Here is a 22,115-nt window from a genome sequence, read left to right as displayed (position 1 = left end):
TTACTGCAGATTAGACATCTGTATCGCACAGAATATATATATTATATATAGTATATATATATATATATATATATATATATCTTATATATATATAATCTATATATATTATATTATATATATAGACACACACACACACACACACACACACAGGCATGTTAATTTGCTTTCGTTTATTTTGGTACCCAGCAGCACCTGCCTTATGATACGTGCACAAAGAGTATTAACTGCAAGAATGCTGAACAGCACCCCAAAAACTTCCAGAAAGACAGTTTTGCAATATTGAGAGACCTATAGGTTAAAATACAAGTGGTCGCGGAGTTTGAAAAAGAGACGCCAATGAAACATACCTGCCTCATATACCAGCCTCCATGCAAAGCAGGTACGAATGAACAACAAAAAAGTTAGGAACCTAATTTTAATTCATCAATTAAAAAAAAAACATAATTTTAAGAGAATATCAGTACCTGATGAAACGAGGGGGAATAAAAACGTAATTACTGGCACTGGTAGCTACAATGAAATTAATATGCAGGTAACCCCTGCAAATATAAATGCGAAAGATATTCCCTGAGTGCGTGAGCCCCTATACAGTTGCCCCGGCTGCACCGATTCCTCTACCACTGCATCGTAACTTAAGTGAATGCGTTATAATTGACACACAAGCGTTAAAATGAAGGTTAATAATAACGTTATCAAGTTGATAGATAGTCTCTCACTGTTAATGATGGTGCTTTTAATGCATACTGGGTGAATGTTAAGTTTTACGTTTTATTAGTTTCTGTTTTCGTCCATATAGGTGCAGAATCAAATTGCACACATGCAAGTGCTTCTTTGCTGCTGTTATGTGGTACTGTGAGATTATATGTGGAGAACTGCTGGAATGTACAGAGGCAATTCAAATGCTAGTGGCTGCTGTTTAAATAGGGCATAACTACACTGTGACATAATGTATTATTCCTATTGAAACCAGGAAATGTGTTCATACTTTCCTTCTACAGTCTAGATATAAGGATACATTACAAATGACAATGTCATAGGAAACAATAATACTGTAAATGGAATACACAGTCTACATTATACAATAATATACTTTATGGACTGTATTCCTTATGTGTAGGTTGTTTAATCACAAGGCATTTTAGGCAAATACAAGCGTCAGGTTCAAGCTATGTAGTCAGTCAAAATGATACCCTATACATTTGCAAACATTCAAATTGGATGTATTCCCAATATAAATAGTAATAATATAACTAACAGTGTACATATCTCTTAGCCAACATATTATGTTGAGAATGTGGTTTAATCCATCTATATTTTATTGACTTGAAGCATTTGATTGTGCACATAATCAGTGCAAGGAAATACTAAACATGGCAGAGTTATGATTTTCTGTGTATATGTTCACAACCCTAAGGCATGGATTTAATCTATCATGTATCCTAAGTGGGAAACTATGTACGTTCAAATAGACCTGAAATATAAAATGAGTGTTAATGATACTCTTCTGCAAATAAATATGCATGAAATAGTATTTCAGTTACTATTAACTTGAAAAGGAACAATGATATAGTTTATTTCACTGAACTGTTAAGCACTGTGTTCCCAGCTTCTTTGTTCAGAGCATATACTCCAAGATAATTACCCACTTGACTATTAAATTATAAGGATACGCTGGTGTGTTGCCTCTGGTGAAAGTGCATGTCTGAAAATTAACCGAGGGCCCCCTACCTTCAGTTACATTAATTCTACTCAGTCTTGCCTAAGTGTAATTATAGCTAGGCAATATTCCAACTTATTAGGGCAACATCCTGGTTGTGGTCAATGTCATATAATATATATTTTTTTAAAAAAGTGTTTTTTTAAACTATTAAGGCAAATACTGTAATTTAACTGTCCCAAATGTTTTACTATACAGTAGGTGTTTGTGCAGGGAGGTACTGTACCTAATACAGTGACAATAACATGTATATGCATATGGATATGCACAAGGCTAGTAAAACAGGAATTAGAAACTAAAAGACGAGCACAGCAGAACTTCAGACGCCAGTGTTTCAAAATGAAATCTTTCTGACATGTACTGTACACATGCCTCTTAAAGGAAGTACCAGTAGCAAGTGTGTACTGTAAGTAAAAACTAGAGACCTAGGCTGACATATCTACTCAATGTTAGTAATGCATGGATTATACTCCCAGTAATATTTGTTTAAAAATGATTGTTTTATGGCAGCCAATTATGCTGTATCTGTCCTCTTTTTTTTTCAATTATCTTATAATTTAGTCCTACACTGAGGAGTCTTCTTTAACAAGTCTTGATGTAAGTATTGATGCAAGGACCTCTGTCACACACAGTTGCCACTTAGTTTAGTTTCACAAGCATAATCTTCATTATTTATGCATGCTGTGCTTTATTTCAGGTACCAGGTGTGAGCTCAAAATAAACGTCACCATTAAACCAATAAAAACTAAAAAATTTGAACTTGTGATGTGTGTTTTCACTTGGCTAACTATGTTTTTTTCCCTCACAAGTGCCCACCTCGGTAATTATTTAAAGGTAACAATTCACCTTGTTGTTACTGCTGTAACACAAGCACACCTCAGACTTTTTTACACCAGCCCAGTTTTTAGAGCCGGCTGCTTTTTGGAGTTTGCAACAAAACAGTTCTTATCGTATCCTCGGGAGTTTATGCAACAAAATGTGAATCAGATGCTCTTATTCTGCGTGTAAGGTGTACATTGAAAGACTTACACTCAGATAAACTAAAGTGTCTGCAGACAGCTCTGTTTGGTATCTCTGTATTTTACATTAGACAATCATCTCTTCGTTTTTTTTTTTTTTTTTTTTTTTTTAAATATTGCTTGTTTCCTAGTCCACTGTAATGACTAGAGTTAAGTCATGTTGTTTCATATTAGGTATGTTGTCCAGTTTACAATTTAGGTTTGTGACAGACCTGAATAAACATTTGTTGCATATTGCAGTGCACTTGGAATTGAATATTATAATTAATGACAAAACATTAACAATTATTTTAAGGAACTTTTCGCCTTAAAAATACCTATTATTAGATAATTAAAGATAAATGGCATTACATGGCAATATAAGCAGTATGCTGTAGTGGTTTTGTATATAGCACCTTCATATGTGCAATCATTCTAACACTTTAAAAAACAAATAACAAAATGACTGCTAAAAAACAATATATGTGGGGTTTCTATCAGTAGTTCTAAAGATAAGACAATATATATATATATATATATCTATATATATATATATATATATATATATATATATATATATATATATATATAATTTAGATGTGCAATACCAAAGTTATTTTCATTGACAGTTTTGTAAACATACTCTTAACAGCAAAGGCACTCGGGTGACATTAAAGATATAAAGTTAATGTGATGTAAACTTATGAACAAGCCTTTTGTTTTTAAGGTTGACGTACTATGAGGAAGTATCTTTTTGTAAGCCGGTTTAATATGAAATAATACTGTGCATGGTGACAGGAAATTAGGAATCACAAGTTCAAAATAAAGAGGTGCAGCCATTGCAACTGCATCTGATGAAGATTTTGAGTAATAGCTGAGCCACGTGAATTGTTTGTGCCACACAAGTACTGCAAGCCAAGAGTGGTGTAATAATTAATTTGAAAAAACCCAATTTAGTACAGTGAGAAAGAGTAGCATGATACAGCTCTGACAACCAAGCAAAACTGGTATGAATAAAAACAAAATCAGATCCATTTTGTGATGCGACAGGTATAAAGTACATGCTTTGACTTTAGATTAGGAGAGAGAGGCACTGAATGAAGTACTAGAATGTGCAGACTGGTTTCTAAAGAGATTACTTACTTGTAGATGCCACTGATCTGTGATGGCCTAAAGAAAATATCAGGGTTCTCACCTAACTTTGAATCCAATATGAGTAGTAGACTGGGAACAACGCTTGTAAAATAATGTTTGTCCTGTTCAATATTCATGGAATGTGGATTCGTGAGTATGAGTCTAAAGCTGTCTCCAGTGAGAATCTGTTAGTGTTACAAAAGAGTATGAAAATGTAGAATAAACGGGCATCACTTAATTTTTCCTCTTGAGTATTTAGTATGCAAACATTTGAGTCTAAAGAGTGGCACATCTTAATACAGTCACCTTGCAATTTATAGAGCCAGATTTGTAAATAACATTGAGAATCTATCCCAAAGTGTCTTATTTTAGTGATGCAACAGTATTTTGATCCTCAAAGATGAGAGAAACAGTGCAATTGGCACAGAAGTTTAGGAATGCAGCTGGTTGTAGATTAAACTGTGAGATTTAGCTGAAGAGCTTGGTCAGTACCGTAATACTATTTTAGCACTTCAGTACAATGTGTAGAAAAGACTAAAACTCCAATGATGGGACTTAATCTCATTAGAATTCCTTGTCAGAGCTGACCTTGGGAAGATACTAACCAGCACGAGTGACATTGCATGTTGGAACCAGAGTACCAAGAGACTTTTTCTATCAGTGTGACAGCAGCACCAAAGTGAGCAGACAAGCAGCATTACTTTCTAATAATAATAATAATAATAATAATAATAATAATAAATAATAAAGTAAAAGGTTTCCATATTTTAGTCCATGTACAATCAAGATCTAGTAACAAACCAAACAGATAGATCTATCTATCTATCTATCTATCTATCGATCTATCTAGTATATATATATATATATATATAGATATATATATAATATATTATATATATATATATATATATATATATGAAGTGACTATTTCATATTGTATAAAAATATATACCAAAAAATGTAAATGATAAAAAAATGTGAATAGAGGTCAGTTTCAAAAGCTACACAACAGTAGACTTTTTTAGACAGTAATGCTAAATGCTGAAGTATTTGGGTACACCTTCCAGTCATTAATATACAGCAGTGATCATACACTGAACTCAGAATTATGTTACATATCCCAGTACTTGTTAACAAATAGTGTACCAGCATATCTAGTATAACAAGGTTTGTCACTGCCAAAAATAAACAGGATGAGACTTTAGCTGCAATAATAATTATACAATATAGATATAATTCACAAAGTACTCCGTACTGCTAAAATACATACTACATATTCTTATGCAACTTGTTACAATGTAAGCTTTTGTTATGTTATGGAACAATGCCTCATTACAGAACTATCAGCCGTTTTGGTCAAAAGCAGTTGTTATATAGTAGTTTCTGATTGCCAGGATCTTTCACTGAGAAACGCCCCAACCCCTCAAGAAAGACAGCCTGATTGCAAATCATGTTATTGATGTGATGTATGTAAGATGTTTGCTAATAACTGCTCTCATACCATCTGTTAATCTTTGTTGTGATTAAGGAGGTAATCCTAATACCTATTATTCCTAATGACATGGCCAAGATCTTTTGCTTATACAAGCTTAAAGCATTAGCCTTCAGAGGCTGCCGAGAAGAAGCAGTGGAAGGTATCAGTAATCTGGGCTACAATTGAGAAATTGGCCCGTCCTCCACACAACAAAAGTGATACAAAAGAATTACACCCTCACTAAAGTCTATTTCCTTGTATAATCACACAAAATGATTTTTCTTAAATATGATAATAAATCACAGGAAAAATCAATGTGGCAGATCCCAACTGCTATGGCCTGATAACGCATCAATCAATATTTAGTATTTAGATTTTAATTAATACATAGCAGAGTGGGAGCCCTTTAAGAAAGAAATATTATCTCAGATAAAATATCCTGCGCTGTTAGCATGCAAAAGTTGTTTCTCATATCTGTCATTGATCAGTCAGCCGTCCCAGTGATTAAAAACCCTGGAAAATTGTGTGTCTGTGTGTGTGTGTCTCCAGCATCCCTGTCTGCCAGGCCCGAGTTGCACAGAATGCTGGGTAAAACAGGAAACAAGAGGAGCACTAGAGATTCTGCACACCCTAGTCTATCTGGCTGTCTCTGTTTTCACTTTATCACCTGAAACTTTCACCAAAAATTATGTTTGTAGAGGAACTTTGTAGCATGCTGTTTAATATTGTTCAATATTTTTATTATTATTATTATTATTATTATTATTATTATTATTATTATTATTATTATTAGTAGTAGTAGTAGTAGTAGTAGTAGTATTGATAATATTGTAGAAACATTTTAATTTAATTGTCTTAAAGAAAAATATAGCTTACATTTTACAAGGAAGCTGTACAGTTTTTCACCTTAACAGAAATACTGTTACTGTATCTTAACAAAGCACTCCTACAGCATTGCATGTGGCTGTTATTTCTTCCAGAGTATGTTGTGAATACTATTTACAGTTGGTGCATAATCTTTTCTTAGGGTTTTAAGTGGTAAATCACTGCTTAAACATTCGACTACCAACTGTTCTGCATTTGGATTGCCAAGAGAAACATTTGCTATTGCAATCCTTTTACTTATTAAAGAGATTAAAATAGGTATATATAGAACAGCATTTCCCGCTCTTAAATAGGATAGGAAGGAAAATGCTGGAGTGTAAACATAGCAAATACAAAATGGATTGTAAAATAATAATACATGTTTGTAAAATAATAAAACTGTTACAAAGCAAACAATTAAAATGAATATAAGAACTCAAATATATGCAAAAAAAGTTGTTTGTTACTAATTATATTAACACAGAAAGGAGTGCAAACTGCATTTTGGTTTTCAACAGAGTATAATGATGTGTTGAGGAACACAGTTGGTACACTTGACGGATTTCTTAAGCTAACGTAATGCTTCCCTTGTTCTAGTATTTCATATTTAACAAATGTAGTTTGTTGCATTTTTGTCACCTGTATGCCTAATTGCATTTTCATGATCCTCATTTTTTCTTTTGACAACCTTTAAGTTCAGTAGGAAACACTGTATGAACTAAAAATAAGCAAATGACTCCAAACTGTAGATCACAGTTTTTTCAACCTCCGGCATATATATATACTATATATATAGTATAATATATATATATATATATATACACACACACACACACACACACACACACACACACACACACACACTGTATGTCTGAGCTTCAGAGGGCTAAAGTACTCTGTGCTTAAACAAGCCGTCATCATCAAACAGTAGGCCATTGATTTGCAATTAGAATAATTATAGATTTCATATACCATAACTTCCCAGGGTACATTTATATAACACCGTAATCAATTTTAGACATATATGGTATAAATGGAAAACAGTTTTTTGTTATGAGTTCATAATTACTGGGTTATAGATGTGACTGCAAAATCAATGTTTGGTTTTGCAAAATCAGAAAAATCCATAGTGACACCAGAGCTACAACCACACTACAAAAATTCTCAACATGATCTGTTAAGCAGTGTGATAACAGTGCACTTGAGGTTACTCAAGTTTTAAGCGTCTCAAGATTGTCTGCAGTCTGACCTTTTGTAGGGCAGCTCTGGTTGTTAGGTCACAAATGGCTAAAGCTGCACATCATCAGACAAAAAATACATAGAAACTTTTGATATAAGGATGCATCTGAACAAAACATTTCATATGTACAAAAAGACCACATATCCTAAGACTTCAGTGATTTGCATTGGTAAAATATTTTTAGGGAATGCCAACAGACAGTGTAAGACTCATTTCAAAAGAAGGACTTAGGTCAGACCATGGTATTTTTACAAGTAAAAACCAGTGACTCTTCAAACTTTTAGCATTTTTTTTTAATGGTACAGCTTGTAAAAATACCATTCATAAATTATTTGATCAATTAATCAAAATGTAATGTCTCCATATTTGTGTGTCACAGTGTATTTCACTTACCGGTGACTATGTTCCTAATAATCACATATTCCTGTTAAATGCAAAAAAATTGGGAAATACATTTCTAATTAAACTATGCATTTCTCTTCCTGATAAATGTCCATTCTTTTTAATTCCACTAAACTCAATTTTGTATAATCTGAAAAACAGACAACATTCTTTAAATCTGAACTCACTTAGTTTCCTTCGTAAGTCTCCTTTCGTTTTAATTTAGCCCTGAAGGCAATGAGAAACCATGGTGACAACAGGCACGCTAATGTCATTCATTTTTTACTCTTTTTTACTATTAAGTCAATATTACTCAATGTGATCGAAGTGATCCTCAAGGACCAGTCAGTTGAACCTCTACTTGTGTCACCTACTGTATTCTAATGATCCAAATGTCCCAGTGGAGCCCATTGTTGCAGGCCCTGCAAACCAAGTTCCATCTCTTTGTTTTTCTCCAAGCTTCCCTGTTGAAATGTTAACTGTGTTATCTCATTCGTTGACTGTGCTATACTCTTTGTTATTTACATTACGTAAGGGACCCCACTGTTAAGGTGAGAAAGAAAGCAAATGCCTGTTTTTTAGATACATTTTAAGGCAATGGGTGCTCTTGAGAAACAAGGGTAACCCCTTGATCTCTGTGAACTGCCTTACTTTCACTTTGTTCACAGACTACCGCTCTTAATATCAAGAATGATCACACTAAATGCTGCTTTCACTGTTTTCCATGGATATACCAGAAATAGGAATACGAAGGGCTGCAAAAGCTAAATCAACATTGTTTTATGTGCTTTTAGAAATAAAAAAAAAAAAAATAGTAATAATAATTTTGCCATGTTTACCCACATTGAAGATATCAGCACTGTTATTAATGTATTAAAAAGCAGCTATGTGACACAGAGGCCAATGGGGAATGTAAACAAACACACTAAACAAAATGGTATATATATATATATATATATATATATATATATATATATATATATATATATATATATATATAAAATATATAAATCTCTTAGATCACATTTTTTAATTACAGTCTGCAACACCGTGGCATCGATATATATTTTCATTATTAATTTATTCATTTAATTTATATCAATTTAAATAAGTTAATTAAATTTAGTTCTTACAAATCCAATAAATGCCCAATTTAAAAAAAAATGCACAATCTTGAGTTTCAGCAAGTCAGTATGTAAATGCAAATACAGAGCTATTAAAGGTTAACTGAGTTTCACTCAAACACTAGCAGCCATAGATCAAATCTTTTGGGGGTCTTCTTACTCAAGATTATAGTCACAATTCTGCTATGTACTTGATTTATACTTGTTTATTTTTTTTCTCCTTCCAGTAGATAACCATGAAATCAAAATGAAGAGTCCAGCCACAGATAAAGAAAAAAAAAAAAGCGTGGCATGACAAGCAGTCTACAGACAGGGTTGTTAGTTTTTGTAGGCTGTAGGCGGCGACTGGAAAATTTTTGATCACTTTAATTTACTATATCCAGCGTGACTGCTCTACTCGCCCAGCGCTTTTATCAAGCCCTGTGAGGTGGTATTGATTTTTTTATTTTCTATGTAGGATAAGAAGACAGAGAGTTAAGAGCAAGAGTGAATGAAGAACTTTCCTCAGATTACTGCTATTCTCTAGCTTATTGCATCCTGTCGTTTGTGGTTTCAGATGATGTCCAGTATGTCAGGGCTGCTTCAAGCAATAAACAGGGTGAATAACAATGGATTAGGCCAGGCTGGAAAAAAAGAAGGACTCAGAAAGGTAAAAGTAAGAAAGCAAGTGTAAAAAAAGAGAAAAAGTATAGAAAGTACATAAAATAAAGCTGGGCCATGTTTTCTAGTAACTTGTATCCCATATATCTATGTGTATATTTAATAGAATAGGTCATGTATAGAGTCAATGTGGTATCTTTTTGGAATATATGGGTATTTCTTATGCATCCAGAAAATATAAGTGGGAAGCAGTTTTCGTTTTTTGTCATTAATATATAATTTGTGTAAACCTAGGCAAACATAAGCAGTCTATTATTATTTTTTATTTTTTTTATTTTTTTAAATATTTATTTATTTATTTATTCCCACTGTATTATGCATTTCTCTGTATTTGAAGCATTATGGATTTTCTTGTATTTACATCTTGTAAAGCGCTTTGTGTTCCACTATGAAAGGCGCTATATAAAATAAAGATTGATTGATTCATTGCATTGATTGATCTATAAAAGCATTTTTCAAGAGGCATCATTAATTTGAAGGCCCTGAATTAAATCTAAAACAAATGTAAGGATTACTCAATTGCCAGAAGATTGTTTCTCTGAAGTTTTTTATTGTCTTTATTTTTCATTTATTTGTCATTCCAATATTAATTTTGATTACATTATGGCTGTTTTATATAAAATAATATTAAGAACAAGCAGATTGCCTTGAAAAAGCATATGCTTCATATCAACTGATTTGTTCCACTTCCTAATTAGTTACATTGGATGATCAGAAATGACACAGACATTTAAGCCCTCTGAATCAATGCAGCTGGGAAATATAAATATATGGTAATGCAATCAAGTTAAAATTAAATGTCATATATTAGTAAATCTATATCAGATTATCATAGTAAAACTACATTTTCATTGATTAATAATATGTTGTTTATGTTTTTGCCGAAATTGCCACAGACAGTCAGTTCAGCAGCTGTTACATGCCTGGAGGCTACACAGAACGGATAGAGCCGAGATGCGGGTGGTAGAGTAAGAAACTAAAAGAGGTCAGTTGTTTAACAGTGCTATGTACCGTGTTTTATTTACTTGTGACACTGCAACTTCTTTTTATATCTGCACATATATTAACATAGATGTTTGAAGAAAAAATCCTCCAAAAATATTGGGATTGCCAAAGCTAAAGCTGACAATCTGGAGACGCTTAACGCTTGAGTAACCTCAAGTGCACTGTTATCATACTGCTAAAACTGTAAACAAAACTATAAATAATCAGCTTTTGAATTTCTGTCAATCAACATTATTAAGAATGTGGTTGTTTTTGTATCTAATAATTTTCAGCTGAAGTAAACATAATGCAACCCCCACCCTACCTACCCCAAAAAAAAACATTACTACAAAAAAAAATGAAACGAGATGAGGAAGTAATGAAATACACAGTAACTGCATTTTACTTACTACAACTTTCCAGTAATTCTTTCCAAATATACTATTTGAGCGAACTAACTATTTGCCCTGATGTTGAAATTACAAAGAAATGAACATTTATATGTACAAATATATGGTTTCACAATGCTGCTGTACATACTGTACCAAAATTGTGTTTTAAGTTTTGTGGAAAGTACATTGGTTGCAAACTAAACGCAAACTAAATGTGTTGCCTATTAGCTATTTGATAGATACACAATATTTGTATATACAGTATATGTAAATGTATTTTATAAAATGTGCAGCTTATCCATTCATAACTTATAAAATTGAGCTGTTAAAAAGTATAACAATTAAGGAAGCAATCTAGATTTTTTTAATCTCTGAATTGTATGATTTTATTGTACTCATTCCATATCTCTGATATGGTGACCTACAAAATCAACCATTCCTGTGAATAAAAAGTACTGTAGAGTCAGATTACCCATACAATCACATCTCAAGCAAAAAAGGTGCACATCTGTAAATTAAAATGTATTTAATAAAATGTTTTTGTATGTCTGATAAAAAAATCCTTGAAAATATTCCATTCAATGGGCTGATTATAATCAGTAATATATATATATATATATTATATATATATATATATATATATATATATATATATATATATATATATATATAATATATATATTTATATATTATGAAGTGTTTTTTTTTTTATTTGGCATAATTACCAGGGATTATAAACTGCTGTCATGTATAACATCATTCATGATATAAGTGACCTACTGGGTTTAGCAAAACAGTTTGACGAACAGTGCATAATGTTAGCATACTGGTAACACTGGTACAAATGTTACCAGCACAAACTACAAAGTCCTTCTGTTACAGCAGCAGCGAAAAAGAAACCACACCATCCTGTGGCACTTAGCAGCAAGAATGAGAAATGAGAATAATATCCAACTTCAGCAGCTGAGAGAATTTAGTTACAGGCTGGTATTAGATATTTGAAAAAAAAGTAGTTGCAGCTGAAAAAATTTTAATTTCAATGAACTCTCAAAAACAGGTAAGGTGATTCCCCAGTTTGGAATTTTTATTGACTTGAATTTGACTTTCATGGTAAGATGATGTTTCCTGAATTGCTTGTGATTACCACAGAATCATGGAAGCCACTAGTTTTTACCGACATAATGAACAACGTTGCAATGTCCTCTAATGCGGTACTATAATTGCCCACATGGCTCCTAAAGCTTCTGATATACCTATTTGAATGGTGCAGCCATACACTGTTACAGACATACAAATACATTGGAATAGCCCAAAAGCCTTTTTCTTGAACCAGACAGCAGTGAGAACTGTACTAGATCCTGAAGTAAATGCATGGCGTGGGGTGGAATGCCAATGAAATCTGTTGCAGTTACTGTATAGTTGGAATGGGCAATCTGTAGGCATTTAGTGGTCAGCAACTTCCAGGAATGGAATTGTAGCTTATGGTCTTATTTTAATATCAAGGAACAGTTTTAGCTATATCAACAGCAGAGCTTTTTTATTTAAAAAAGTCAATCCATGTTATCTTCATGTTCATGTTCATATGTAGGTACATGCAAAACTGTATTCCAATAAAATAGGCTTTCCTACGCCATAAAACTTCTCTGTCTACAACTTGTAAATAAACGTCAGCCATTCCTAGCACGATACTTATCAAAATACACTCCATATAAAGACATGGAAATTCAACCAAGGCACTCCAAAACAGCAAGGTTCATACCAATAACAGAAGCATTAAAAGAAACTTTTTTAAAAGAACAGAAAAATGAAAATACAAGAAAAATAAACCATTCAAAATAGCACTTGCTGACATAAACCTCACATGGTTTTATTCACATTTAATGGGAAAAATAAAGTATGGGGACAAACAGATGTTTGTCTTTTTTGAGTAAGAGAATATGTAAAATATCAAAATTATTTTTATGAGTACTGTACAGTTTCACAAACTGTTCTAGTCTAGTGTTGGCTTCTTTAACATCCTATAATAGTTTGTGAATGTTAAATGTTTTATTGAAACAGACTTTTAAAAAACACATCATATGGGAGTTTTTTAAAAAGCTGTTTTAATTATAATGTTTGTTGTTTTTTTCATGTTAAATGAAATCAATTTAGAAAAAAGGTAATCTTTTTAAAACACTGTTCTACTTCATTAGCTTTTTGTGAAACCTACTGATGTAATTTATCAGGTAAAAGTAGCACTACACAACTTTTTGCCTCACCAAGTTGTTTTAATGGGGGGTGTTATTTGTCACTGCAGCTTTGGAGAAGAAACTGGGTCTTCCATTCAAATAAAACTGTATAGTCCTGATAAATTTTGCCACAACTTCCATCAGTAGGGATAATAAATAAATAAATAAATAAATAAATAAATGGTTTTTTTTGTTCCCTACTAACATTAAACCAGTAAAAGAGTAAATTCATTAAACGAATGGAGAACAACAATAATTACACAAGTGTAGAGTTATGTTATATATCAAATAATCACCTTCCAGTTTAGGATGGAAGTTAAATATACATAGCAAACCTATGATCTTTTGATTAATTTAGCCTTTGGAAATAGTTCATATAAATATAAGATGCATCTACAGTTTTAATCTGATTAAAATAAATGGTACACTGTTTGTGCTTTGGGGAAACTAGCTGATGACTTCCAAATACAGAGGATAAGGGGCTGATAGACTTGCACAAAAAAATCTGGTTAATGATAGTTTACATCCTCCTCTTAAAAAAGGTCACAGGACCACAAATACATGTGTTTCATCCCGAGTCACTTTTGTATCCTGTCTAATTGAGTTGTCTAGCTGCTCCTCCTTTTGATGTCTTCTTATCTTGGCTCAAGATATTTTAGGTGTACTATCAATTACACAAGATTAGCTTATTTACATCTATACAGAGTATTATCCTATCAGTAATAGCCAAGCATTCCTTGATAATATTAGCTTATCTGTAGTTCTAACAGCTTTTAACAGAATATAGTATAATAACCTAATATGAAGTGATGACATAAAATACCAATTATACAGTACAGGAAAAAAAAAACAAAAAAAAAACAAAACAACTAATCATAAATGTTCTGTACTGTACTTTTGACAATCACACACACAAACACGTGTGCACACACGCACGCACACACATAGTGATAGAAAATGTGTTTGGAATAGAAAAAGAAATTCAGCACAGTTTTTTTTTATTTATTTATTTTTTATAACATTTATATGAAGAACAAACTTTTTTTAAGGTGGTATCCCATTTACTCCACAGTACTCCTATATTGCCTATGTGTATGTGGTGTATAATTTTTGATAAACAGGAACTTTTTTGAGTATAAAAATATCTAGTTAAAAACAAGTAGCTTAATTTAGCCAAATGTTTCTTTTATATACCAGCATTGGATTTTATGGATCATCGGAATGAAATGTTAAAATATCAAAGAACTGAGGGAGTAACTGGACTAACTGAAGTATATGTGTATTATGAGACCTATATATTTCAAAAGCCTAACCATATGAACTGTGTTATTTTTTAAACATATAGATACATATTATTATTGATATATTATACAGAAATTAGTCAAATATTTTGTTCCCAAATAACTGGTAACAGTACAACATTGTTACATGTTTAGAAACAAACACAATTCCTTCTTTTCTAACTCAGTATGTGCCTTAAAAAAGATGTATCCTCAGACTGCATTCCTTACTGCAAGGTATGTTCAGTTTTTCATATTTGCAACCATGCTGTTTAAACTGATTACTTTCATTGTGCAAAGTGAGAATTAATGATTACAAATAATTTACATTTTAATGTAGACTGTGAACTTTGTCGAGATTTTAAACTCGTTAAGTGAAACATGAAACATGACACGTCGGCACTTTGTGGTTTTCTACAAAGTTAAGCATTGGGAGCTTGCAAAAAAAGAAGGAAAAAAAAACAACAATCAATCTAAAGGGAAGCAACTCCTGAAAAATACTTCCATCAAAATAAATGTTTGAGCTTTGATGTTTATTGAATGAAATAAACAAAATGAGAATGTTTTAATATTTATGTGACTTATAGCGCAAGATTAGTTGCATTTTACTCTAAACTGATATCAGCACAAATTATTTATAAAAGGAAAAACAGCAGTTACAATTCTAAAAAAAAAAAAAAGAAAGAAAGAAAAGAAACTCACATGCCTTAAAATTAAATGCCTGCGCTGTTTATTTCTGATATAGTTACTTTTTCAGGAAAACTTGCAGGAAATAAGTGCTTTAAAGTTCCTATGTGTCAGGGCAGTAGCTGTTTAAATATAAGAAGTTAATGGAAGTCTTTAGTTGTGTAATTATTATGGTCTGTCAGTTTTTGATTATAAATTTATGTTTTGTTAATTTCGGTTAATATCTGTATATCTGCTTAGTCCTACCAATCAATATAATAATAGTTTGGTTTTCTTTATACAATTTGCAGTCTTTTACAAGATAATTTATTCTCACTTATAACTGGCAAAATGTCATGCTATATGAATAATCACGCTCATTTCCACAATGATTTTTTGTGGTCACAGCCCAATCTATTACCTGCTTCAATGAATGTGCAGTGCTTTCACCCCTAGGTGATGGAAATACCTGCCCTCTTTCCAGCCTGCCATTAATTATGGTTATCAATCATATGTATAATTCATGAGAAAATGTATTTGTCAAGCATTCCAGACAGGTCACTTAAATCCTAGATCAATTGATAATGTTCACACTAACATGGTCCGGAATAAAAATTAACTTTATACTAATTTTCATTCAAACATTACTTCTGGAATGCAATTGTTGTTACACCGACCATGCTGCAGCTTCCCTCGGGTTAGATTTAATTAAAAGTTTGTTTTGGACACTATCATATTCTTGTTAAATGTTAATTAGTGCAGTTGTGCACCTGTTATGACTTGCTTCTAATTGAAATGTTTAACGTTTGATATATTTATAATAAATTAACAGCACATGGCTCTAAAATATATCACTCTTCTGTTCTCACAAACTTGTAACTCACTGTTCCAATCTAAGAACACTGAATTATCAGTTTCCTTGTCAGTTATTTCTGTTCTGTTCTTGACCATTCTTTCAGCAAAGCAGAACGTGCTGATTATATGTTTACATTACATTTAATTTACAATCTTCATAAAATGCTTATAAAATACTGCTTTACTCTTTTCTCCAAACTGTCTTACTTTTTTCCTGTCTTAATCAATTTACAATACAACACATTCTCCTAAAGTATATTTAAAATGATATATATATATATATATATATATATATATATATATATATATATATATATATATATATATATATATATATATATATATATATATATATATATATATATATATATAAACTAATTAAGATAATTAATATTGACTCTCAGTACAGCTGTGACATAGTTATGTTTGTATTTGCATTTGATACAATTACATATGTAGATTTTTAGATTTTCAATAAAGTAATATGTTGTGTGTAGGGTGTCTCTTACTATAAAAGAAATCATTTTACCAGAATCAACCAGAGCCCATACTACACGACATGACATCCCTAATAACAATATGAGACACACAACACAAAATATATTAGCTTGTACATGCATGTGACATTTCATAAACTACTTGAGCTTTGTTCTTCTGGTTAATGAGGTCACATAACCCATTAGTGTAATTATATTTCATTCTGTATGCATTTTGTCAGCATATTCCTTAAAGCCATTTTTATTCTGGATACAGATGTAGTTCATAACTTTTTTGTAGCAAGTAATAAATAATAATAATAATAATAATAATAATAAATAATAATAATAACAACAACAACAACAACAACAACAACAACAACAACAACAACAACAACAATAATAATAATAATAATAATAATAATAATAATAATAATAATACATTTTATTTATATTTTATTTATATAGCGCTTTTCATTTAAAAATCACAAAGCACTTCACAAAGCAGCATAAAAACAAACATTGCATTAGACAAACTGTAAGAACAACAAATCATTTACAGAAAGCCAAATCGAAAGAAGTAAGTTTTAAGATTAGATTTTAAAACATCAACTGAGTCACAATTTTTCAATCGTTCCATAGGCGTGGGGCTAAAGAGCGGATAGCCCGATCACCCACAGTGCGCAGACGACTCCTAGGCACAGACAAAAGAACGTTACCAGATCACATTTTTCATTTAGGTATGTGGTACTGAAGGAGAGCCCTAAGATAGGGAGGGCCTTGAGATTGTAAGGATTTATAAATTAGTAAGAAAACCTTAAAATCAATCCTATATTTAACTGGCAGCCAGTGGAGAGAAGCAAACACAGGAGGTACCTGCAAAAAGAGCATTACAGTAATCCAATCTTGATGAAATAAAAGAATGTGTAAGCTTTTCTGCATCAATCATAGATAATGAGGATCTAAGTCTAGCAATGTTCCTAAGGTGGAAGAAAGACACTTTGCAGACATTCTTAATATGATTCTCAAATGATAACATAGGGTCAAATCTCACACCAAGATTGATAACCATTGAAGTGGGACTGATCTCATGTCCATCAATTTCAAGGCTAAAATCAGCTACCGTTGAGATATGATGCGGTGAACCCACTAACATTACTTCAATTTTGCTGCAGTTACTCTGTAAGAAGTTTTCTGTCAGCTAAACAAGAGACAGCCACAGTAATATCTGGTGTAGTTTTCAAATAAGTTTGACTGTCATCTGCGTAACAATGGAATTGAATACCATATTGGCTGATTATTTGACCAAGAGGGAGTAAATAAATACTAAATAAAACTGGTCTCAAAACATAGCCCTGTGGGACACCAGTTTTCAATGGGCAAACATCAGATTTAGTCCCACCCAATGTAAGAAACTGTTCTATCAGAAAGATAAGATGAGAACCACTGCAAAACTATACCAGAAAGACCAATCACAGATTTCAGATAGTGTAACAAAATTTCATGATTTACAGTATCAAAAGAACCTTAGCTCTAAAAGAACCAGGATAGATGGTGAACCAGAGTCTGCAGCCATCAGTAAGTCATTAAGTACCTTAACTAAAGCAGTTTCAGTACTATAGGCGAGTCTGGACCCAGACTGGAAGGTTTCATAAAGCTAATTTGTTACCAAATGGGACTGTAATTATGCAGCTACAACCAGTTCTAAAACATTGGCCAAGAAGGGTAAGTTAGAAATGGGTCTATAATTGCAGAATGCAGAGGCATCCAAAGGGGGCTTTTTAAGCAGTGGTGTAACAGCAGTCAGTTTAAATCCTGAGGGCACTACTCCAGAATTCAAAGATGAATTAATAAGATTAGTAATGAAGGAACCCAAGGCTGAAAAACAGGACTTGGGAATGGGATCTAAGAGACAACTGGTAGTTTTTATCTTTGTGACTCTGTCAAAGAAGACAGATGGGGTAACCTCACCAAAGTCAGATAAGACTGGTCCGGTAAGGATAAGGGTATTTTGAATTGAAACAATACCAGTGTTGTCACCCAATAATTGAAGCCTTATGTTTTCAGTTTTGTTATGATGAGTTGTGGCTGGTAATGGAGATGCCTCAATTCTTTTTAACATTGGGCCCTATTTAGCAAATATGATTGCAAACCACTGCGATAGCGAACCACTGAAATTGTCAACCGCTGCAATTGCGAACCACTGCGATTGTGAACCACTGTGATAGCGAACCGGTGCGATAGCGAACCACTGAAATTATGAACTGCTGCGATGGTTAACCATTGCGATAGCGAACCGCTGCAATAGTGAACCGCTGAGATAACAAACCACTGCGATAGCGAACCGTTGCGATATCGAACCACTGCAATTGCGAACCGCTGCGATAGCGAACCACTGTGATAGCGAACCACTGAAATTGTGAACCGATGCAATGGCAAACCACTGCAATGGCAAACCGCTGCAATGGCAAACCGCTGCGATAGCAAACCGCTGCGATAGCAAACCGCTGCGATAGCAAACCGTTGCGATAGCGAACCGTTGCAATAGCAAACTGCTGCGATAGCGCATGAAAACATGATTTAGAACTCGGGTCACAATTGCACAACAAATAACGAATCATGCACCCAACCAATCAAAGCACAGTTGAGGGAGTAAGGTTACAACCAATAAGGATTCAACATTCAATTTCAGAGCACCTGTGTGTCTGTGATAGCGAACAGAGGGTATTTTGAAACTAAAAAAAAGAAGGAAGACAAAAGCGCAATTTTTTTTAAATGTGCGGCAGCCCAAGTGAACAGGATGACCAAGCCCCTGAAACAAGGCTACACATTTTTTTAGCAGCCTAGAGGGGTAGTGTGAATACAAAATTTAATCTACAAGCAAAATTAAGTTACATAAAAAAAATTCTGTTTCACTTGCGAGCGAGCGAGCGAGTGGGGTGAGTGACGGGGGTGGGGGTGTGAAAAATTTAGAATCAGGAGTTTTCCTTAAGTTAGGCATGTATAGCTCTCCTTCGAACAGTGAGCACTGTCGCTGCCTTTATTATAAATGCTTTCCTGTTAAAAAATATACTGACGATACACATTTGCGTCTTTTACAACAATAACTAAGTCTGCGTTTTTTTATTGGTCCGCATGTGTACCTGTGAACCCCTGTCTATTGGCTTTGTCTGACCTGCCTGGCACTTGCAGCATCTGCAACCTCCAACACCTGGGCTTCAAGTTTAGCATCTGCTTCCCTCAAACCCTGTAATCTTTCCTCTGTAAGTTCAACATCCATTATGGAGTTATGTTGTGTAAAACACAAGAAGCCAGGATGATATTGCTAACCTTCTGAGGAGTGTACCGTAGTGTTCTCCAGAGACATCCAAACATCGGGAACACATTTTGAGGACTCCAAAGGTTCTCTCAATTACAGTATGAGCACATTTAAAAGTATGGTTACAGTGCCTATAGAAAGTCTACACCCCCTTTCAAAATTTTCACCTTTTGTTGCCTTATAGCATGGAATTAAAATGAATTCAAATAGTTTATTTTTTAATTTATCTACACATCTTACCCCACAACTTCCAAGTGAAAAAAAATATTCTAGAAATTTGTAGAAAATTAATAAAAAATAAAAACTGAAATAGCTTGGTTGGATAAGTGTCCACCCCCCTTGTAATAGCAATCCTAAATTAGCTCAGGTGTAACCAGTCGCCTTCAAAATCATACACCATATTAAGTGGCCTCCACCTGTGTTAAATTGTAATGAGTCACATGATTTCAGGATAAATTCATCAGTTTCTGTAGGTTCCTTCTACTGGGTAGTGCCTTTCAAAGCAAAGACTCAACCATGAGCACCAAGGCGCTTTCAAAAGAACTCCGGGACAAAGCTGTTGAAAGGCACAGATCAGGGGATGGGTATAAAAAAAATATCAAAGGCCTTGAATATCCCTTGGAGCACGGTCAAGACTATTATTAAGAAGTGGAAGGTGTATGGTACCACCACGACCCTGCCTAGATCAGGCCCTCCCTCTAAACTGGATGACTGATCAAGAAGGAGGCTGATCAGAGAGGCTACCAAGAGGCCAATGGCAACTTTGCAAGAGCTACAGTCTTCTATGGCCAAGACTGGTCAAAGTGTACATGTGACAACACTATCCTAAGCACTCCACAAATCTGGCCTGTATGGTAGGGTGGCAAGAAGGAAGCCATTACTCAAGAAAGCCCACCTTAAATCCTGTTTGAAGTATACAAAAAAAACACTCAGGAGATTTTGTAGCCATGTGACAACAAAATGTGAAAAAAGTTCAAGGGAGTGTAGACTTTCTATAGGCACTGTATACCTCTGTTTGACAGGGGTTGGGTTGAGCAGCAGTGTCAGTAGCCACTGCTTCAGTGGATACTTGTTGTTAACTACCAACCAGCCTCTCAGACTGTCATCCCGCTGAAACGCATCTGCCACCTGTGAATTAGCGAGGATAAACAAGTCATGAGTGGAACAACGATAGTTTGCATACACATTTGTGATGTAGTTGTTTGCATCACAGATCACACACTACTTGCACGTTGACAGAATAGGTCTCCTTATGATAAAGTGCTACAAGCAAACAGTGTGCTCTCCCCATGTCTCCTTCCAGGTCAGCCTGTTTGTCTGTTTAGGCAAACTTGCTGCATACTTTGTGAGTCAGACAGTCTCAGAAAAGATACATGACTTCTAAATATTTGGGGACGTCTCCTCCTCCTCCTGTCTTTGTCTGGCCACATATAAATTATTTATTTATTTATTTATTTATTCCCTGGTAGTTTCACTGGTATTTATAGTCGACCATGTAATTTGCACACAGTTTAGACCTGTTTTTCACATGTCAACTGAAATGCAAACGCTAACACTGTTAATGGTTTGCTAAATCACTACATTTGTATGTAAATGAGGACACTCCACTAAAGTTCAGCCCATGTCCAGCGCTAACGCTGACTTGCCGAGTGGGCACTAAAACACGGTTGCTAAATCACATGTGGGCAAAGTCTGTTTGCCCACAAGTGTGCCTGATTCCGGTGCACTAACTGTCCATCAAAGTGTTTTGAGATTGCCTTAGGGGTTTGCGAACGTTGCTAAATAGGGCCCATTGTATTGTGTCTTCTCAGGTCTGCCTTCAAATCCAATCAAATTTTCAGTTTTTTGGTGTTATTTAATTTTATGTGAATAAAACAATCAGGTCAGATGGGTTTAAACAAATAAAGCTATTTTTACTTTAAAAATAGGTCAGATCTGTTTATGCATTTAAAATTGGCTTAGGGAAAGGGACATTCTCTAAGTTGGGTACAAATATCAATTTTCCTAAATCACCTAATTTTATTTAGCTTCATCTGTGTTTTTGTTTTTCTTAACAAAAATAATATCGGCAACATTGTTCACCCGCCATACTTCAGCAATGTTCTTGTCTACATTAACAAGAGAGAAGAGTCATTACAATGTAACAATAACAGTATCCTGGTACCTTGCAATATGATTGTGTATTTTATTTGTGGTGTAAATGAAAGAAGTGGCATTATGGTATTATAGTTGTGGTACTGTGACAGCTCTGTCAAGAGGACACAAAAAGCAAGTATATTTTTACACCAAGCCCTCAAAATCACAACAGAGACTATGGGCTGCA

The 22,115-nt window shown here is 33.6% G+C and overlaps 1 long non-coding RNA gene across 6 annotated transcripts in view; it reads left to right on the top strand.

Annotated features, from left to right (window-relative positions):
* Positions 1-22,115, top strand: part of LOC121313329 — a 49,727-nt gene that overhangs the window by 5,894 nt on the left and 21,718 nt on the right. For 4 of the 6 annotated variants that reach the window (XR_005949969.1, XR_005949967.1, XR_005949968.1 and 1 more), the window contains 2 exons: positions 9,489-9,581; positions 10,489-10,577. This is a non-coding gene — a long non-coding RNA (uncharacterized LOC121313329). Of the gene's footprint in view, positions 1-9,272; positions 9,360-9,386; positions 9,582-10,488; positions 10,578-22,115 lie in introns of those variants that run through there. The other 2 variants (XR_005949970.1, XR_005949966.1) reach the window with 2 other exon arrangements.

Source organism: Polyodon spathula, chromosome 3 (assembly GCF_017654505.1).
Source record: "Polyodon spathula isolate WHYD16114869_AA chromosome 3, ASM1765450v1, whole genome shotgun sequence".
In the NCBI taxonomy this organism is placed as follows: Eukaryota; Metazoa; Chordata; class Actinopteri; order Acipenseriformes; family Polyodontidae; genus Polyodon; species Polyodon spathula.
The sequence above is the reverse complement of the archived record's forward strand: the minus strand, read 5'-3'. Positions and strand labels throughout refer to the sequence as shown.